The 20,339-nt window shown below is 38.0% G+C and overlaps 1 protein-coding gene across 10 annotated transcripts in view; it reads right to left on the bottom strand.

Annotated features, from left to right (window-relative positions):
* Nucleotides 1-20,339, bottom strand: part of MYLK (myosin light chain kinase) — a 208,891-nt gene that overhangs the window by 155,514 nt on the left and 33,038 nt on the right. The gene's annotated exons all lie outside the window — the stretch shown is intronic.

Raw genomic sequence — 20,339 nt, 5'->3', positions numbered from 1 at the left:
CAGTAGGACCATAAAATTGCATGAAAGATGACTCATGAAAGATTTGTGGTTCATAAAACATAGAATTCTTAGCCTCTAAATTTTGCTTTGTGCTTTAGTTTCAAATATAGCCAGAACTCCAAAACCAAAGAGAGATGTAAGTCTGCCAAGTCCTGTGCCATTTGGGAAAATGAACACATGCACTCTGCTGGCTGAGGTGTGTGAACCCCGGGGTAACATTGGAAATAAAACTGTTGACTTCAGCCAGAGATGGACTGGGCCATGGATAAACATCACTAAGTTTCAAATTATGCTGTAAATACTTAATACTAAAGGAATTAGATTCTTTGTTTGAAAGAGCCACTGGTTCTTCATGCTGAGATACTCTGCACAAGGCCAAATTCTGTGCTGTCTTCCATTCTATGAAGTCCCATTAACTGTCAGCAGAAAACCCAGCCCATAATTTCTCCTTGCAAGTTTATTTTTTCTGGAAACAACAGTTTTGTTCATGTATGCAAGCCAGCATACTCCAGCAATCATTGGTTATGCATCAATCCTTAAAGTATTTGGAAAACAGAAACACCACCTTACTGAAAAAGTTATAACCTAGCTGTGAGATGGGGCTATACAATGACAATATTTTTTTTCTTAATTAACAAAGAGTTGGTTTTATTTCACAAAAGCACAAGAAAACATGCAAAACTTATTGCTGCAAGATGCTCCAGGCAGTCAAACAGTTACAGCATTGACAAGGACATCTACAATTCAATTGCAAAAATTTTTCTACAGGGATAACATCTCTCAGAACTTCAGGTTAAAACAATGTCTACTAGAGAGAATGTACTTAACGATAACCCCCTAAATCGCACATTACCATCTGACATGGGACACCTTCCTGTCATCTTCCTCCTGTCCTTATTCATAGAAAGAAATGAAAGAGTGCCATCCAGGAGAGCTGCACCAGAAGTTAAAGCAGTCTTCAGGTGATGAGATGTGAACCTCTCCATGCATCCTTTGAGCTGGAGACTTCTACTTTACCTGTACTGTCCAGGTTTTAGCAAAGATATAAACAAACAAGACCAACTCCTAATACTGAGGCCATCTGTCTCCTCTTCTTACAACTAGTAAGGTTCCACATCCAGTGCTGCAAGCTGCACTTGAGGCAAGAACCAGCTGGAGACTTTGGAAACAAGTGAACAAGAAGTGGTTGCATTTTTATAAATTCTTAAGCAGAATAATTCCCCAAATTGGCCCCACTAAAAGGAGAAGTTAAGGTGGTAATTATATTCAAACACTTACCAGCTTGCTGCAAAGAAAATGAAGATAAATTTATTCTCAATGTACATAAAAATAAGATGCGAAGTCATAATTGTACTAGGGACAATTTAGACATTAGTGAGAAAGTTTAACAAAGAAAAATTGAAGCAATCCTGGAAGAGATTTCTCAAGGAGTCTGTGGAGTCTTCAGTGCTGGAAGCCATACAAATGTCTGTCAGTAATGACATGTACAGTTGATTTAGCCTTGGACATGGGAAAGACTGGATGGCCTTTTGAAGTCCCTTCCAATCCCATAACTCTATGATTCATCTGACAATTGATGTTAAATTTGGACTACAATATAAGCCTTACACATGCTGGATATGGGCCAGTAGAACAACTATTATTCTGTAGAGGACATTATAAATCTGAAAAGAAACAACTGTTATAAGGTGAAAAAAAAAGCCTACGAAAACCACAACAGCATCAATATACAAATAGTTAACACTGCAGAGTTTAGCAAGGAGGCAGACAGAAAGAATCTGGTTTAATCTTAAGCACCAGTTTGCAAATCTCAGCCAAATATCCACTTCTGATAACAAGTGAACGAAGCTTTCATTTGAGACTGCGGAGAGTGGGATATGCAGGCAAAGAAATTAATGCCTTTAAAGATACTTCCATTTTCAAACACAAACTGCCCTGTTACATTTGAACATCTTACTGCATGAAAAGCTTCTTTTATATGTACTTCCTACTGCATTTCTAAATTAGAAAGCTGCAGTAAGTTACTTAGATCACATCACATTTGTTCAGCTGTGTTCTACAAAAGCCCACAATGCACGATCTTGAAGCTATCAGCTTAAAAGTGTACGTAAAAGAAGATGCAAATGCAGAACAGTGGTTTAGACCCTATTTACATTTCACTGGGGCCAGTGTGAACAGAAGAACGGTGGGATTCAGTCTGAGATCGAAGTCTGTCCTGGCTGCTCTGCTTCCAGCTGGGAGACAGACCCAAGAAGGGCCCATTTTCTTTCTTCTACATGGAATTTTGTTAGAATGGCTCTTCTCATGAAATCTGGGCCCCATCCAGTCCTCAGTCCCTCTTTACACAGTGTATCCGTTCAATGAACACATCAACATTTATACTTTCAACAAGGAAAAATGTGGTAGGAATAATAAATTTTTTCCATCGTGTCTACAAAGTGATAATTTTCTATCCCCTTTTAAAAGGCCAAAATTGAGCAAAGCATAGCACTGTGATGCAGATGTTCTAGAGAGGCTCGATCCTGTCCGTCACATCAGTTTGTCTATCACATTGGGCTCAACTGGCCACGCTCTCCTCACAGGCATTGAAAGATGGGAGGTGAACTCCATTTCATGTCACTACTTGGCAGAGATGATCCCCAGCAAGGAGTAAACAGATGAGAAGAAGGAGGGAAAAAAAAAGATTAAGAACAAGAAAAAAAGGGAAAAAGGAGGAAAAATAAGTGAACAGTTGATTAAAAAGACAACTATCTGAAGATGCAGAGAGGTAATGAGGAGGGAGGGAAGAGTTTGTTCACACAGGCAGAGAGAATATATAACAAGAAACATAAGATGAAGACTGTCAAAGACCAGCTAATTCTCAGCTGTCCTGGCAGTATGGTTGAGAATCATGATTGCTCCATTGTTGAATTCCACAGGTTTAACTGAATGAATAACAGGACATTTTCTTTGATTCCCCCCACCCCATAAAAAAAACAGACAAATAATCCAAGAATGACCGAGGCTCATACAAACCTCTTTTGACAGAACTTCACCCACAAAGTCCGTTGCTGAAGAGTCATTCCCCTTCATGTTCCTCTACTTTTTTTAAGCTTTGGTGTTTGCAAAACATTTTTTATTTCTCCCCACCCAAGTGCCTCAGTCACTTTAGATGAGATCCCAACAACTGCTCTGGATGCCAATACTGAAAGTGAGCAGGTCAGAAAGGTGCCAATTATCCAAGTGTTTACACAGATGTGAATAAAAAAGTGCAATGTTGATATTAAAAACAGAAAAATACTTTCTTCACTATTCTAAGATCAAGCATTAAGGAAGTTGTTTAAAAAGCACATATGAAAAAATCTAGTGCAACACATGCCACTAACATGTCATATCTTGTTATCTCTTTTGCATATTTTTGTATAAACAAGAATTATTCATGTTTTCTTCATTCTCTTTTCAGTTTCTTCTGTATGCAGTCCCTATCAGATATTTATTCTTTAATAACAGATTAAGAGAATCATCTCTCTCCTCCCCTTAAGTTACCTCCCCACCACACTGAGATACTTAGACTTCTTAGAAGACCAGCATGCTGAAGACTTAAGATTAAAATTTAATCTCTCTCCCTCAAATTTATTCTGAAAAACAATTTCAGCCATGGAAGAGAGAGGGTAGAACCCAGCCAGTTTCTGTGTTTTGTTCCTGGTCACACATTTTTATTCCACAAGCAGTATATCTGAGGTGAGCAACGGACAAAATAACTTCTCATTTCGATTTCACTGAAGCCAGTAGCAAGGCTGCCAATGAAAGGCTGAGCAGGGAACCTGGCCCAAGGCAAACTCTTCACTTACAAACGCTTGCCAGGAGGCTTCTGTGCACACTCAATACAGAGCAATGCGGGCTCTGAAAACCCGTTTAGAACTGGGTCCATTTTTAAAGTCTGCAGAGAAGTTCTAAAGCAGATGTGCCTTGGGGTGTCATTGATAAATTAAAAAAGGAACAGTGTGCCTCAGTTCTAGAAGTCTGTGGAGAAAGGGTTCTTAATTAACTTCAAAATAAAACAAATGGGACACCTGATGTTTGGTTATTACAAACAGCATTAAAAAGTTTAAATAATTTTGTAAAGCTTGGGAAAGGGGTCTGAGAAAACACCAATAAAATACTGTTTTCCCCTTAAGCAGGGTCTCTTTTCCTATATCAGGAGCAAGCAGAAAGTTACCTTATGAAATTGTTGCAGAAGATGTCAAATGGAAATGAGAGTTTTGCAAACCCCAGAAGTGCCCTTTTAGATAAACAAACCAACAAACAAACCCAAACAAAACCAACAACCTCTGTGCCACAAATCTTGAAACCAGCCTGGGGGTGGGGGAGGCAGGGGGGAAGAGAGAAGGGTAGAAAACTGATTTTCCCAGTGGACCCACAGATACAACACAGGCACTTGTGTAGCAAAGGGCTGTTTTGCCAGTTACACAAGAACATTTCATTTTCTCGTAGAAATTGTTAAAACAGTGTTTTTCCAACAAAAGGCAACTGTAAGGATAATCTATATCCAGAACCAGTAAACAGGGAGCAGAAGTCATTGTACTGATTACTGCAAAAGTACACAAACAAAGTTCATTGGTCTTGCTGAGGAAATTCCTGGAATGTTTGCACCTCATGTGATATATATCCAAGTCTCCTGATCATGGAATGCTTAGGCTTCAGTTTTAAAAGATGCCTCCAAAAATCACATGCAAAATAATTGATCGTTGAAAAAATTTTGTAAGCACAAACACTCATGAAGAGAAATCAAACACCTCAGCACCCAGCCATTTCCAGAAAAAGATAACTAAATTACATCTAAAGGCATCAAAATGAGGTTGGTGTTTGTTTTTTTTTTTTAACATCAGATATAGTTTCTGAGGAATCTAGCTGCCAAGACAGAGAACTAAAGAAAAGGTTATTAATAAAAATAAGACTACATGAATATATAGACTAGATACCTACATCACTAAACAACTCCAAATTAATATAGCAATATTTTGACAAGAATCAGCAAACCCTAAACCCTCAGTAACTACCTCTAGGACCCACAGCACAGGAAGCCAAGATGTCAGAAAAAGCACAAAGGCCTTTTGCACAGGAAGTTCAAGGTCTGCAGTGGAATTCCGCCAGTGCATTGCCACACGGGCTCAAACAAACAGCGTAAGGATGTCACAGGTTACAACACAGGAAACTTTCCCCCTATGCCTCAAATACAATTCCTGCTTTTCCTGTAACTGCAGTCATTTTCCTACTATTTCCAGTGACACAATGCTCCGACAACATCACTGTCAGACGCATTTTCACAGTATGGGAGTACAGTGGTGTATTCTACAGACACCATTACTGATGACTTAATAAATGTGTGGCTCATGATACACTAGACTACTTAAAAGGTAAAGCACAGGGGCCAGACAAGCGCAGGTAAATAATGTTATTTATGATTAATATTATCGTGTTTCTATAAGAGAGAGGAGTGTCTTAAGGTAAGGACTTATATTTTAAGCTGGTATAAATCAGTCTGTTTTCATGGAGTCACAGAAGTGAACCAGTTTACACTGGCTAGGGATTCTGGTAGCACATCTTCCTGTGAAAGTTTTGGCAGCTCAATGTAAACCCATTAATCATGAACTACAGTGCTACAGTTCTGTGAGATCCGCAATCACAGTGACTCTGCTTTATTTATTCTCTTATCTGGCAGGAAAAACCATCCTCCAGGAATCTGCCTGGTGAGGTACAGGACAATGGATTATTTCTGCCTCTTAGGTAACAGCCTCATATTTGGAATGACTAGATTATCTGAAACCAGAAGTAGAGTAGCTAGCAAGAGTTTTCTTCTTTAGATTAAATAGCACGATCCTGTTTTCAGACACTGGAGATATTTCAAAGTATCTTTTTCATTGCTTTAATAGATAACCTTGAAACAGTAATCCAGGCAAATCCCACACATGATCTAGTAATTTGAAGAGGAGACAGGGAGCTCAAACTTCCAGATACTGCTTCTGATCTTGATTCCCTCCCAATTTGTGATGTTTTTCTGCCACTGTTGCCTCAGTGCATCTTCTGGTTGGTGCAAGAATCCGAGATGGCTTTAATAGCTAAGTTCTTTAAAAGCATGTTTGACAACTCTGGATCAAAACTCTGCTGCAAGAAATCGGTAGGGCCTGAGTCTTTGGTTTTTAATCATCTTTAGTATTTGCACAATATAGGCCATTCATTCATGTCAACTTCATATGACTAGAAATGACAGCCAAACAATTTCTACATAAGAAGCCCTTAGCAAGCAGCTGTTGAGGCACTCAGAAATACAGATTAGCTATAAAATAGATGATAGAAATTATGCAAGTTTTCATGAGGTGCCTATTGAAGCTTTATGCTTTATCATTAAAGTGAACACCACAATACACTCTGAAAGCTTTGAAGTGTGTGGTCAGATGCAGTTTTGCTTTGAGGACATTTCAGTCCAAGTGATCAGAGGCAACATTGTTACTTATGTGCAGTTTGACAGTGTTCATCTGAGTGACTGACTCAACAAGGAAGAAAACAGCTTTTCTAGAATCCTAGAAGATGACGTTACATGGTACGTTCAGCAAAGCATCAGCATTTCTAACACAAACAGAGTCATGAATACAATGAGAAAAATAATTCCCTTCTTGAAAAGTCAGGGGAAAGAAAAAAAAAAAAGGAGGAAAAGAAATGAAAGCAAAAAGCAATTCCTGCAGTCAGGAGAGATACCAGAGAAACTTGTTACTATGCTATTTTCTATTTTTAAATTTCTGATGTAGAATAACAGCAAGAACAAATAACAGGATGCAGAAGAATTCTAAATAAGAACTGGTTTGTTGGTTTAACAGAAAAGAGCAGCTTTTCCCAGCACTATTATCTAAGACCAGGAGATATCTGAAACAATCATTAACCATTTCCTACAAAAAGGTAGCTGCTCCTGTGCTGGAAAAGACAGACACTCTCTGGGTTTACTGGTGGTACGCATGAAGAGAAATCTAAGAGAAACTGAGAAGTAAACCAATTTTTACAGGGTTTTGATACCACAATTGGAAATCCTTGGAACAAAACTTAAATTAAGAATAAAATTGCCCAATTTAAAGTGATTTCTTGTAAGTCTAAAACTTAGGCCAATTTCCTGAGGGTGGCAAACATTTCAGTTACCTTTGCCATCTCTAATCACACCAAGTTTTTCCTTCCAGTATTGGCTTTTCCCTGAATTTGAAACCCAAGCTTAATGCAAACCCACATCAAGCAGAAATGGAATAAAACAGATCCATGCTGAGCCTGTATGAGTGAAGCTGCAGACATTCTTGCTGCTCTAGTCACAATAATAATTTTTTGGCTGAAAAACTACTGGTCCTATTCAGCAAGTGACTGCTTTGCTCCTGTGCCACACAAAGCCACAGAAAAATGAAGCTAGCCTTCTGCTAGGTTTTTTTAACATATGTTAGCTGGGACACAGCAGCATAAGCTCTTAGAAGCTTGTAAAATGAATTAAGCAGACAAATACACTATTTTTTTCAGTTCAACAGGAGGTTCTATATTGAATACATATGAAGGAAGAGACATGTTAAATTGAACAAGCCTGGAGGCTTAAAACAATATTAATTCCACTTGCATTCAACCATGTGGATCCAATGATCAAAGGGATTTAGAAGCAAGAAGGGAATAATGGAAATATCAACACTCAGCAATACTCCATCGCCTCAGGGCAGCATGGGACAGTACCAGATGGCAGGAGAGCAGCAGGGCTATCTCCTGTCACATTGACAGGAGACAGGAACTACAGTCATACAGGATTTTCATGCATCAACCTCAAATTTTCAAGACATTGTTATGAAAAGGTGCCAGTTGCACTTCTACCACTCTGCTTTGTAAGTTTAGAAACTTTCTATGTAAAGTGCCACTAGTGATGATTCGTTCCTCTTAACAGGACTTTGAAGAGGTGAGAGAGGAGCATCAAAACAGCATCACAGTGACTGAAAATTACCAGAGAAGCCTTTAAACAGACCAGAGACACACCTGCTGAGTAGGCAAGCACTTGTTTGAGCAAGAGCACTTGTCACAGGAGAGTAAGACTTTGTTTTAAGCTGTTTAAAAAAGCCTTCCCAGAGACAGGATATATATTTTGCATTATCCAGAAGCAATAATGAACTAGAACTAAACTAAAAATGCTAGCTGGTTAAAAGAAAAAAAAAAAAAAAAAATCATCAAAATTCAGAGCAGCTTTTTGCCAGAAAGTTCCTCTACGAGCACACAAGAAATCTCCAATTATTCATTATTGCATGTTAATATGTTAGCAGTTAGCTTTCTGTCCTGGGGAGGGTTATTCTTCCTACACAGTGGAGCATCAAAAGGAGAAACAGAAATTCACTGCCCAAAGATATTCCAAATAACGCTTTTCCAAACTAGAATAAGGATAGAGAATATAAAAAACAGCTCTTGTGTTTGCTTTGTTTCCTGGATCACACAAAGATAACAATACAAGGGTAACTGCTGTGAAATACCTGATCAAACAAAGTATGCTTTTAAAAAGTCAATATTAATACTCTTTAAATATTAAATCCTTGAAACAGACTTGCAGAGTTCTCCAATGCATGCTGTTTTCCTGAAAGTGAAATAAATACATTGGTATTGATAAAGTTAATCTAGATTTATAACACCATAAACAAATCATAACTGACCAGGTAGGTACATACGCTCTTACCTATATGTCCCATATATGTAGACATGGGGGAAGGGGCAGTCACAGGAAACATTAGATAGGAAGAGGAGGGCTGTGGAGTTGGTGAAGGGTTTGGAGGGGAAGCTGTATGAGGAGCAGCTAAAGTCACTTGGTTTGTTCAGCCTGGAGGAGACTGAGGGGAGACCTCATCACGGCTACAGCTTTCTCACAAGGGGATGAGGAGGGGCAGGTGCCGAACTCTTCTCTCTGGTGACCAGTGACAGAACCCAAGGGAATGGCAGGAAGATGTGCTGGGGGAGGTTTAGGTTGGACATTAAGAAAAGATTCTTCACCCAGAGGATGGTGGAGCGCTGGAACAGGCTCCCCAGGGAGGTGTCACAGCCCCAAGCCTGACTGTTCAAGAAAAGACTGGACAACACCCTCAGACACATGGTATGAATTGTGGGGTTGTCACATGCAGGGACAGGAGTTGGACTAATGATCCTTGTGGGTCCCTTCCAACTCAGGACATTCTATGATACTACGAAGTACTATCTATAATATTAAATTATTAATACAAAGTAACACACTATCCAATTGGAAGACTAAGAGATTTGGGGCACTTCTAATTATATTTATACAAACTGGAAGCTGAGACTTCTATTCTTGAAGTGATATGCTGCCTAATGATTGAGGTTTACCAAGTGGTTATGTCAGGACTCAGATTTTATTATTTGCTTTGCTTGCCATTGACATAATACAAAATCTCACATACGGAGCCATTGACAAATGATCTTGTGATGTTTGATCCTTGGGAAGAATGTTAAAGAAGACAGGTTTTCTATACAGTTGTATAAAATCTGAATTTTTGAGAGCAGCCTGTCTTGCAGAGTATATGCTTCAGTGTTTTCTATAATACTTGCAGCAGTGACCTAATTCCTGATGGTTTCATGCTCAAACACACTGTACTGCTCAAGCCAGACAACAGGTAACAAAGCTTAAGTGAAGAGACTGATCTCTAATCACCTCTTCCAAAGGGCTGCCCAGCTTTCTGGTGCTTAGGGACATGGTTTAGAGGTTGACTTGGCAGTGCTAGGTTGACATTGGACTCAATCATCTTAAAGGTCTTTTCTAACCTAAGCAATTCTATTATTCTGGCAGCACAGAGCTACATTATGCCAGTTTCCTAAAGTTCAAAAGAAACAAATATTATTGTGTTTGAGGAAGAAACAAATCACCCAGTAGGCAGAACAAATAAAAGTAAAATCTCATCCATGGGCCACTTTTCTGACAGTCCTGATCATCACCTGCTCAGCTTGCAAAGGTTTGTCAGAGGTTGTCCCATAAGCCTTTGTGCACAACACCAAACAGCATGAAAGTTTGCATGGAAAGAGTTTTGGCCAAGATCAATATGATTGCACTTCTGAATCAAACTAATCATGAAAGTAATTTTTCACAGTATTAGGACCTGAATTGTTCTCTACTTTATTGTAGAAAGACAGATCAGCTGAAAGCTGGCATATTAAAAATTTTAACTATATGCCAGGCTTTAATTCTGTCAAGGAACAGACCTGATATTGTCAAGGGCTGTGACTTTAAAACAAGCAGTGAAAACTGGGCATATAATGAATAGCTTCGTATTTAGCTTTTGTTCTAACCAGCCTCAACTTAAAATTGAGTTGATACCTCACATTCAAGGGAGGAGAAGGTTCCTCCAATTTAAGAGACTTTTGATTGTGCCTTTTGGCAAACTTCATCAGTAACACTATTCCAGATTATCAGGTGCAAAACATCCACCCAGAGAAGTGGAAAGTATTCTTGCAGTAACTGGAGATTGTTGGAAGAGTATTTGATTAAACACTCCTGTCCAAGCAGTTTTGTTTTTAAAGTAGTAGTTATTTTGGAGGACTAGATGATCTGGATTTTGTTGTTCTTAAACATTTAAGTTCTGCATCTTTCCATCTAAGTTTTCAGAAAGTGCTAGTGGTAACTTTCCTGATGTATTGCCACATCTTTAAAATAATTTTAATTTATTTTGGGAAGGTCCTGTGGCACCTTATAAATCTCCCAGAGAGCAGAAAAGGGTTTTTGTGGGCTTTCTTTTTGCCAGATTTCCCTATGCTATGCGTATTTTAACTGCTACTTTCTTTAGACTGAAGTACTGTCTAAGTTTTAACCCCTCTTATGCAGAGCTGCTCATCTTCTGCATGGAAGATTCAAATCACCCAAGTCCCAAATGGTCTGTTAGAGGCAGAAGAAATTACATGTCACTTAAATAATTGTTAGATGTCGCTGCTGTTCCAACAAAATAAAGATTGTCAGTAGGCAAAATAAACTAACAAGCTCCTCTCAAAGGCATGTAGCTTCAGGAAAAAATGTGAATGATGAAAACCAGAAAAATGACTGCTTACAGGTTTCTAGCCTCTTCAGGCTCTCAGCATTGTTACAAAGCTACTTCTTTTCCCATCCTTTGGAGACTGTCAACTTGACTTTGAAGTGTAAACTCCTGTAGGTTTGTGGGTTTTTTTAAATAATTTTGAATGATAGGAAAAAAATATCAATGGGAGGTTTGCATTTTTAACGTTCATTGAATAGAACAGATAAATGCACACCATATAAAGCATGCTACATAGTGCGCCCTCTGGTTTGAAAACTGTTTCCCTAAGTGCTAGTCTCAGTTAATGTCAGTCCCTTTCCCTAAGGACTTTGTTGCAAGCTTCCTTGCTTGCTGCACAACCTTGCACATACGTAAAGCTCTTCATGAGTTTGGTGAGTCTATTTAGACAAGCAATATTAAGAATAAACACCTAGACAGAAATTAAAATGAAGCTACAACCACGGAACACATCTGACAAGCCTTAGCACAACTTTCAGTCAGAAGAAGCCTAATCCTCTGCAGTCTTCAGGCGTAACATTATTTGGATCTGACAGAACTGAATCCTTTGCAATGTTTTTGCATTTGAGTTAAGCAAACATTGAGGAAAACAAATGTTTTAATGGCAATGATTGATTCTGAACTTACAGGGCATGAAAAGCACCACTGTGACACAGACCAGGGCATTGCTGACAGGTGTGAGGCTCAGGAACAGACATCCAGTACAATCTAAGCGCATGAACATCTGCTCCAAGCTACTCAGTTCATCCACAGGGTAAAACAGGCTTGCATTGTTTACAAAAAAATGTAAATAATCAGGAAAATCTGTTGTTAGTTAAAGCATTAGGAAAAGACCCCTTTATAATGCTTCTTGCAGAAAGACATATGTTAAACTGTACTGTCCAGCCAGGAGCTTGAGGAAACCTGTACTTGTGTATTATTTGGGTTTACCTTTTCTCCCTCTTCCTGTTTTCTGCTCTCCTAGGTCACTTTTAGTTATGTTTTAAAAGGAACATATTTCCTAGCAACAAAGAACATCATAATTTTGGTCTTATGTTTACCATTATACCAGAGGCTCAACAATCAAAACTTATTTAACCAGATAAACATTCTAGTGTTTTCAAAGTACTTTGCAGACAAACTTATAAATCTACAAAGAAAACATACAACCTGTTTGTACTCCTACATATGCAGCATTCAAGGTTAACGTGCTTAGAAGATCAAACCTTTCTTTAAGGGAATCTGAGTAAGAAATTAAAAATGTGAGCTAGATTTACAGCTGTAAATTCTTCCCAGGACAAGCAGTTTTCCTATTAATGCGTTTTCTGCAGTCAGCGGCTTTCTGTAGTCTGATTTTTCAGACCAAAAGAATTGGCCATGGCATAGAGGCTTCCCTTGAGCTGAGTCAGTGCAGTAGCAACATATAGTAAAGCATATACAGGCTTTGCATTCCAGCCATTTGCATTGTCTTTGCATTCCAGCCATTAGAAACGACTCAAGCTGAGACAACTCCAGTCCACTCTACAATCTGAGTATGAAAAGCCAGATTATAATTTAATTGTCACAATTTATTTCACAGAGGTTACTAGCACAAACCAATAAGGAACACCAGCACATATGAATGTCTTTCACTGTTTTAAAGGAGAACAATCAAGATCAGCTTCAGAGTATTAGTTTTCCATCCTAGCAAATTGTTTAATGTCCAGGTTCAACCCAACTTTCTGAACTGGAGTGATTCCACTAGGCACACTAGTTATGCCTGCATATCACTGCTTCAGAGAAAGTACCTGATAAAGCTCATTCACTAAGAATGGGTATCGAAAGAAAAAAACATATCCAATAACACCCCAAAGACACAGGTGAATTTTATGCTAATAAAGCTACTGTATTAACTGTCTGGAAACTGGTGTGCTTTCAGCACTGAGGATTCATACAGGTTTTTGATATGTGACAGAGACAGCAATTGCACCTTCCTGGGGTTGAACTGGAGGTGTTCACCACTGCACCTCCAATCAGCTTCCTCTCTTAATGAGGGACCACACATACAATGCAATGAGTAAGTGATGAAGACCTGCGTAACCCTCTAAATTCCTGCATCACAGGAATAATGATGAAAAAAGTATATCAATAAAACTAAACCAAACCAAAACCAAGAAGACCCAATTGAGCTACTGTTGACAGCCCTGCATCAAAGCACCTCCTGCCTTAAAAGTTCAAAAAGCTTTTGGCTGTTCTTGGCACATTCCACATTTCTACTAGGTAAAGACAAAAAGAGAGATACGTGACTTAAAATACTGAGTTTCTTCAGAATACCAGGAGCTATCTTGACTTGCCTTCACTCAGTATAACTGATATTTTGTTTCCTGCTGAAAAAGCATATTTATCACTGTAACTCAAACTGGACATGTGAAACCACAAATAAATCAGGATTTTACAGCTGTTGGAGGATCAAATTATCTGCATTTGATCCCATGGGGTTCATCAAGAGATTGGCTCTGTAGTGGAAACACCGCATCATCAACAAGCAGAGAAAACAGATTAAGCAATACCTGCTTGTGACCAGATTTTGTCATCTCCTGACCTATAACTAGTGCCAAAACTTGGGGAAAAAAACAATACTAAATAGGAATGTAATGGCTTTAAATGCTGGAAAAATAGACTTAATTCTCTGGAATGAATGTCTAATAAAAAAATAGCATATTCTGCTCATGTGAATTTTGGCTTCTCCATCTATAATCATTTTATTTCTTTATGCCTGCAATGACATCACTCAATAAGAGGGAAAAATGGAAATTCATTGCAAGTTCAATTCACAGCACTTTAAAGGGCTCAAGATCCAAACTGGACCGAATTAATGAATTTACAGGAATGGTGCTATTGCCTTTAAGAGTTTTATACAGGTGCTATTTAGAGGTCTGAACACTCATAAAAAGTGGAAAATACGGTAATTGAAAATGTAATCATTGATACCCATTTAAGCAGAAGAGGGTTATACCACGTTAAAATTTTAATATTAAAAGGAAGAAAAAGAAGAACCTGAGACCTTTCAGTAGTTTTAAAACTGTTAAGATTATAATTTGCAAAAATGTTTTAATCTAGAATGTTCATGTTTAATGCTCTTAATAGTTCATTGCTTCTCCTTTTATTGATTACATAATATAATCTTGTTTATCTAAAATCCTTTGGGGATTTCTGAATCCACCTGAGAAGCAGACATGCACAAAAAGGAACTGGAAAGATTAGAATGACTTGCATCAGTTTTTTTTATGAGGTACAGTTCCTTTAATGTAGCTTCTTAAAGGGAGACCACAATCTTTTTATTTCACTGTGGGGATCTTTGGATGGGAAAGGGAGCAGGGAAGGAAAGTTCAATCATATAAAATATAGTGAAATTCCCTTTAATCAGGATTTAAATTAATCAGAGCTGAGCCATGTCTGGCAAAAATATGTGCCACTCTCTGTTAAGAAACAAACCTGAACCACTCCTAGTCACCATGAAATTTTCAATAACTAGAAGAAAATTCCCTTGTACGCCATGTTCCCCAAAGAAATATTTCATTTCTTCTTTGAAGAACTATGCAAGGAAAAGTGTTTCCCACCTATAACAACAAGCCTGCTCACAGGAGAACCTCCCCTCCCCATTTTCTCTAAATTCCAAGACATCCAAATTAGACAGTGTATTGCCATTCCCAAAGATAATGTGCCATGGCCAAGTTACAGTGCCCCAGACATTCTCTTTGTGCCAAGCTCAAACATAGACTGATTCTGGTGCTTTGTTAATAAGGTGAGACTTGGGATTAGTCTAGCGCAGTATCACACCCCATTTAGGGTTAACAGGCACAGTAGTAATATAGGTGCAATCCAGCTTCTCCTTTGTAATAGCTAATTCCAGTTACATGCAAAAGTGGCTGCTACACCTTGAACTCTGCAGAAAAAAAAAAGAGGTAAGATAGTACAAATACAAATGAGACAACCTGCCCTGTAAGAAAGTGCCTTGATCAGAAACAGACTATGCTCTCTGTGTTATTGAGTAATCTGCAAATAGAAAAGGTAAGAGCGTTAGACAACAGATTCATATGTTAGAAATAAACCCACAGAATAATCACTGTTGTTTTCAGTCAAGCCTGGTGGTGTTAGCTTTATGACATCCTATTATAGGGAATAAAATTCACCCTAAGATGCTTCCAGTGCAGAACTTCAAGTATGGGCACCCATCTTCTAAATTAGGACTCAGCAAAATTTTCAGGGTTCCTGCTCATATGCTTGGGCTTTGTGAACACAGATGAAGCAAAAAAACTGTTTAAAAACATGTTGTAGGACCCATTCTTTCCAGGTATTTCCAAGAGACATTCAAAAACTGTGTAAGCAGAGTGAGGTGTAGAGGCTGGCAGCATACATAGAAAAGAATTTGCCACCTCCCTGAAGATGGTTTGTTCTCCAGAACGCCCAAGAAAACAGATCCTTCTTCCATGTATATTGGTAACTGCAATCTGGAAGTCTAAATTCTTCCCCACTGCGCCAATCACTAGACTATTCAATTTCTATGGATCTGAGAGAAACCAAGACCATTTCCAACTAAAACAAATATGATAAAGTCTGTAGCTTTCACCCAGAATGATTTGTGTATTTTGGAATAAATGGTCTCATGAAATAAGGTTACTTGAAAAAAAGTACATGTTTACATGAAAAGCACTATCAGGGGCCAATTTTTCACTCAGTGGTGGAAATACTGTGCTGTTACCCTTCAAAGTTTTGCTTAATAAAACCTGATTGCTTTTCAGCTTTTCCTCTCAAACTCAGATGAATACATTATTAATTAGATGTTATGTAGGTAAATAATGCAGTGGCAACTCTCTTTAAAAGATCACAAAAGTGCTCATGAAGTAATTCTCCTTCTGCAATAGCATATATGTTTTCATTATCAGTAGCTAACTCCTCAGACAGACTGAGGATAGAGAGAGCTTATTTTTTCTTTTGTCCTTCAATTTGAGTATGAGCTGAGAAGTGAGGCATTTTAAAAGATTGCCAGTTTTTCCATATCCCTGACAGAGACAGACAGCAGCCTTCCTGTGACTGGGACACCTAACAGTAATAACCCCCAGCTGCTCTTTGGAGCTTTCTTCCATCAAATAACTATTATTATTTTTAAAGGTCACAGCTACAGTGGACAAAACCCAAACCACCCTCATTAAGCTTCGGTTTTCCCCCAAGTTTCTTTGCCTCACACGAAAAAAACCTAACAGAAGCTTCCCTTGCTTGTTCTACGTAAATCTCCTACTTAAGCATGTTTTGGACAGACACACACGCTTATGCTCACTTGCTCATAACATCTTTTGCCAAAGTGAGTTCTCAACCACTGCAGAAGTGGGATTCAAGCTGAAAAGTTTGTCCCTTTTCTATGCTTTAAGTCTGGCTGTATACCCCAGTGTTGTCCTAGCTCACCTGTACTACAGTACAAACAGATTTTAGTCTTCATTTGGCCTATGAGTCTTTCAACGTGATTTACAGAAAGACAGCCTATGGGAACTCAAGAGTTAAAACAATCTGGCAGCAATAGAGACATTAATTATCAAAGCCATGCAGGCTCTAATGACACTTTCCTTTGGCACTGGTTATAAGGATGCTTTTTAACAGATATCTGTCCTCCAAAAATAAGACAACACTAATCAGCATCTTAATAGACCTTCAGACAGACTATAAACTGAACCACAAACTGGAAGTTTGAACTGAATTCAAACCATCAACTGATAACTTCTATTGAGTTCTAAGTTAGAAGAGATTATTCCAATCATTTTTTTCCAGGCTTGGTGGGACACAACCCAAAGAAACAATGCAAGAATTTTTCCACTTGAAGATTCTTTAGAGAAGATGTCTAATCACCCCAAGACATCTCTAAAGTCATTATTAATTTTTTTAAATCATTAAACATTTTGGCATCTCAGTTCAAGTGAGAATCAAACCCTCCTTCAGATTTCAACCTATGAGTCTAATTCTACCACCTACAATCTGTACCCCTTGTCCAGGTAGGTACAATTATAATCAGTTAGAGTCATGTTTTTATCCTTTTGTAAAGTTAAATGGGCTGAGCTGCTTTAGTCTCTGGCTTCAAGACATTTTTCCAGACAATGAATCATTCTTTTATCTCTTCCCTGAATCTTTTCCAGTTTCAGCCTCCTTCATGAACTGTGGCTACTAGAATTGAATATGTTAAGTGGATAATGATCTCTGCAGTGTTACAAAAAAGTAACACCTCAGCTCTCTCATCATTGATGTTTCATTCCCTTCTCTACATCTCAAAAAGGGTTTAATCAGATCTCTTGCCTACAGCATCACAATAACAATCCTCATTTCCTTGTTTATCCAGTTCTAGCCCCAAAATGTTTCCAAAGCTGCTTTCTCAGATGTAATATTCCATTTTCTGTGACCCACATTCTGTTCCCATATACATGATCTAACAAGTGACTGTTAACAAAAATGTCCGCTTTGCAATAAGATCCAGATTAGAATATATTTAACCAATAAGGTAAGGAATATATATAGTAATATGGGTTAAAACCCCAAATACATATATTAAAAGGAACCCCACACAACAAAACAAACAAACAAAAACAATGAAAAAAACACCCACTCTTCCCCATGGAAGCTTGCATGGTGTCAATAACACCTTAGAATTAACCATTTGTCTAGCATCAGAACACTGTGTACTGCAGTCAGAGTGCTTCTCTTATGAGGGAATTTCCCGTAAGATTTTGGTAGAAGCAAAGGTCAGGAGAAATTAATGGTTTTGTACGTGTTATATTGAAGCACTAATTTGAAACACAGTGTGGATAAAAATAAGTATTGAATTTAATCCATTTCCACTGATTCTTGGAAACTAATACTGGGTTTTTATTGATGTATTAATATATGAACAAAATTCACTTCTGATGCAATTTATGCCAGTGATGGATTCATTTGGAGTACTTAGCCTGCTAATCACGTTAGTGAAGGCTTAGCTGATAGAAAAACCATCCCTAGAGATGTCACTTCTTTCCCTTCCAGAAACACCAAGAAACAGCTAGTGAATGATTTAGGGATTTTCCATACATATCATTTACAAAAAATCTTCCATTGCTTCATGCTAATGACAGTCAGACAGGTAGCAAATATCACAAGTTGGGAAAGACAATTTCAGCAGGAATAAAACAGATTTTGCTAAAGCTGTTTTCTACTGAAAAGCTCATACATGGAAACTTATTTGGCATCTTTGTTGGAGCTGAATTGGCAGAGTGAGATGGAAAGCAGTTCTGTATCTCATTACTATCACTAGCTGGAAACTGTGGAAAAACAGGCAGCTTTCTGTTTAGATATAACTGTGCTCTTGCTGTACAGAGTGTCTGGCTTTCTCTTTCTTTCTCTTTAGAATGGACAACATCTGCACAAAAAGGCTCTTTGTCTTTTTAAGGCTTCACCTACTGCTGCTTATTTTCTACCTCACATCTATTTGTGATATCATTGGCATTTCCTAAGTAACAATTACAATGTCAGGAAAAGATGGGTCAAATACCACCACACAAACGCACATAATCAAGTGTTCCCAACTTAATTTCAGTTTAATTTCATGTAATACACATTTTCTTTAATTAGTTAAATGCAGATAAACATAGCTTTCTAAAAGAGGTACATAGAAAAAAAATAGCAACTGTTACCCAATCTTCAGTTGAGCTAAAACAAGACCTGGATTTGAGGTGAACAGTAAGTGCTGGGAAGAAGCAAAACACGTAAGAAAAACTCTGTTTTTGTGTCAAGATTCCTTAGAGATAAAGAGATCAAAAGCTATAATATATGCTTTACTGCAGTAGGAGAATTATGTCTAAATAGCTGCATTGAAAAAGGAGACATAACAGCTACTTTGATGGAATAGGTGTTCTTACATCTCCTATAAGCCTAATCAGGGCAGTACAGTGTCCTATAAAAATATCCAGGCCAGTTCCAAAGCTAAAATAGCAACATGAACATGCTAATCCACTGGGTTAATTATCACTCTTGAGACCCAAGCTAAATTTTCCAGGTGTTTTTTGTGTAAGATATATCAGCACAGAAAGCAAAACTATGTATTCTCGATATTTTGTCTTGCTTTTCTAGCTCAGGAAATGCAGTTTCCATTCAGGTGCAGCAGAAATCTGAATTCTATCATTAAACCATTTAGAGCCTGACACCAGAAAGACAACACGGTCTAGCAGGCAGAACTATCAAATAGTAGGAATTAAAACATCAGACACTATTTCTACATAAAACTATTTCACTTTTCTTTCTTTTTCCTTTTATCTTTGCTTTATGCAAAGAATCTCTGTGCTTGTACAGAGCCTAGCACAATGGCATCACAAGCAGTCTTTTTCAGTACAACAAAAAAATATTACATCTTTTGTTTCCAGGTTCTCACGGTAGGGTAGGGCTCTGTCTCACACTTAAAGATGTCTGGAAAGTGGAATAGTATATCCAGATTAACACAGAAGAAAACAAAAGCTCAAGTCAGCCATATAGCACAAAAGAATCATGCTCCCTTCACACATTTAGTCTTTAGCTACTTATTCCACAGCTAACTCTAGAAATTAGCCCCCTACCATTCTCTTCTCTCAGTAATAAATTGACTGATTTCACTTAAAGTCACATCCACTCAAAGGGCACATTTGTTACAGTTGTGCCATATGTGTTCAGACAAAACTATCTCCAGTCAGATTGGGCTCTTTAGACACAGCAAGATCAAACAGCTCCTGAAATCCTTTGATGGAAATTTAATTCTTTAAAAATATGCACAAGGTAATTGAAAACACATTTTTATGATATTTCAGATTATAAACAGTAGATCTCTGGCTGGGTTGAACAAATAGCATTAAGCCTTATTCTTCCTTCTGAAAAACCACTGTGCTTGTGTGCTTGGCAGCACAAGGCACTGATGCATTTTCTGTACCAGTACAGGGAAACCAGGGCTTATAATGAAGACCTTGTGTTAGGATGCAAATTGCACTCCAAAAGAAGACACTAATTGTAAATATCAGTTATTTCTCATTTAAAGCCATTTTTTTTGATATTAACTTCCCTGCCCGCCTCCCCCCCTTCCCCCTCCCCCCCCCCAAGATCTAAACACAAGGCCTGGGTTTATTACACTTTTGCTATCTCTCTCTCTATTCCCTTACACAAGTCTTCAGGAAAAAGCAAAAATAAGTATACTTTGCTCACAACCTTCAGTCTTATCAATCCTATGCACCCTAGAATGTAAAAATATTACCAATCATAAGATAAAAGTTCAGAGCA

The sequence above is a fragment of the Columba livia genome, chromosome 7 (genome assembly GCF_036013475.1).
Source record: "Columba livia isolate bColLiv1 breed racing homer chromosome 7, bColLiv1.pat.W.v2, whole genome shotgun sequence".
Taxonomy (NCBI): domain Eukaryota; kingdom Metazoa; phylum Chordata; class Aves; order Columbiformes; family Columbidae; genus Columba; species Columba livia.
This window is presented reverse-complemented; position numbering and strand designations above follow the sequence as displayed.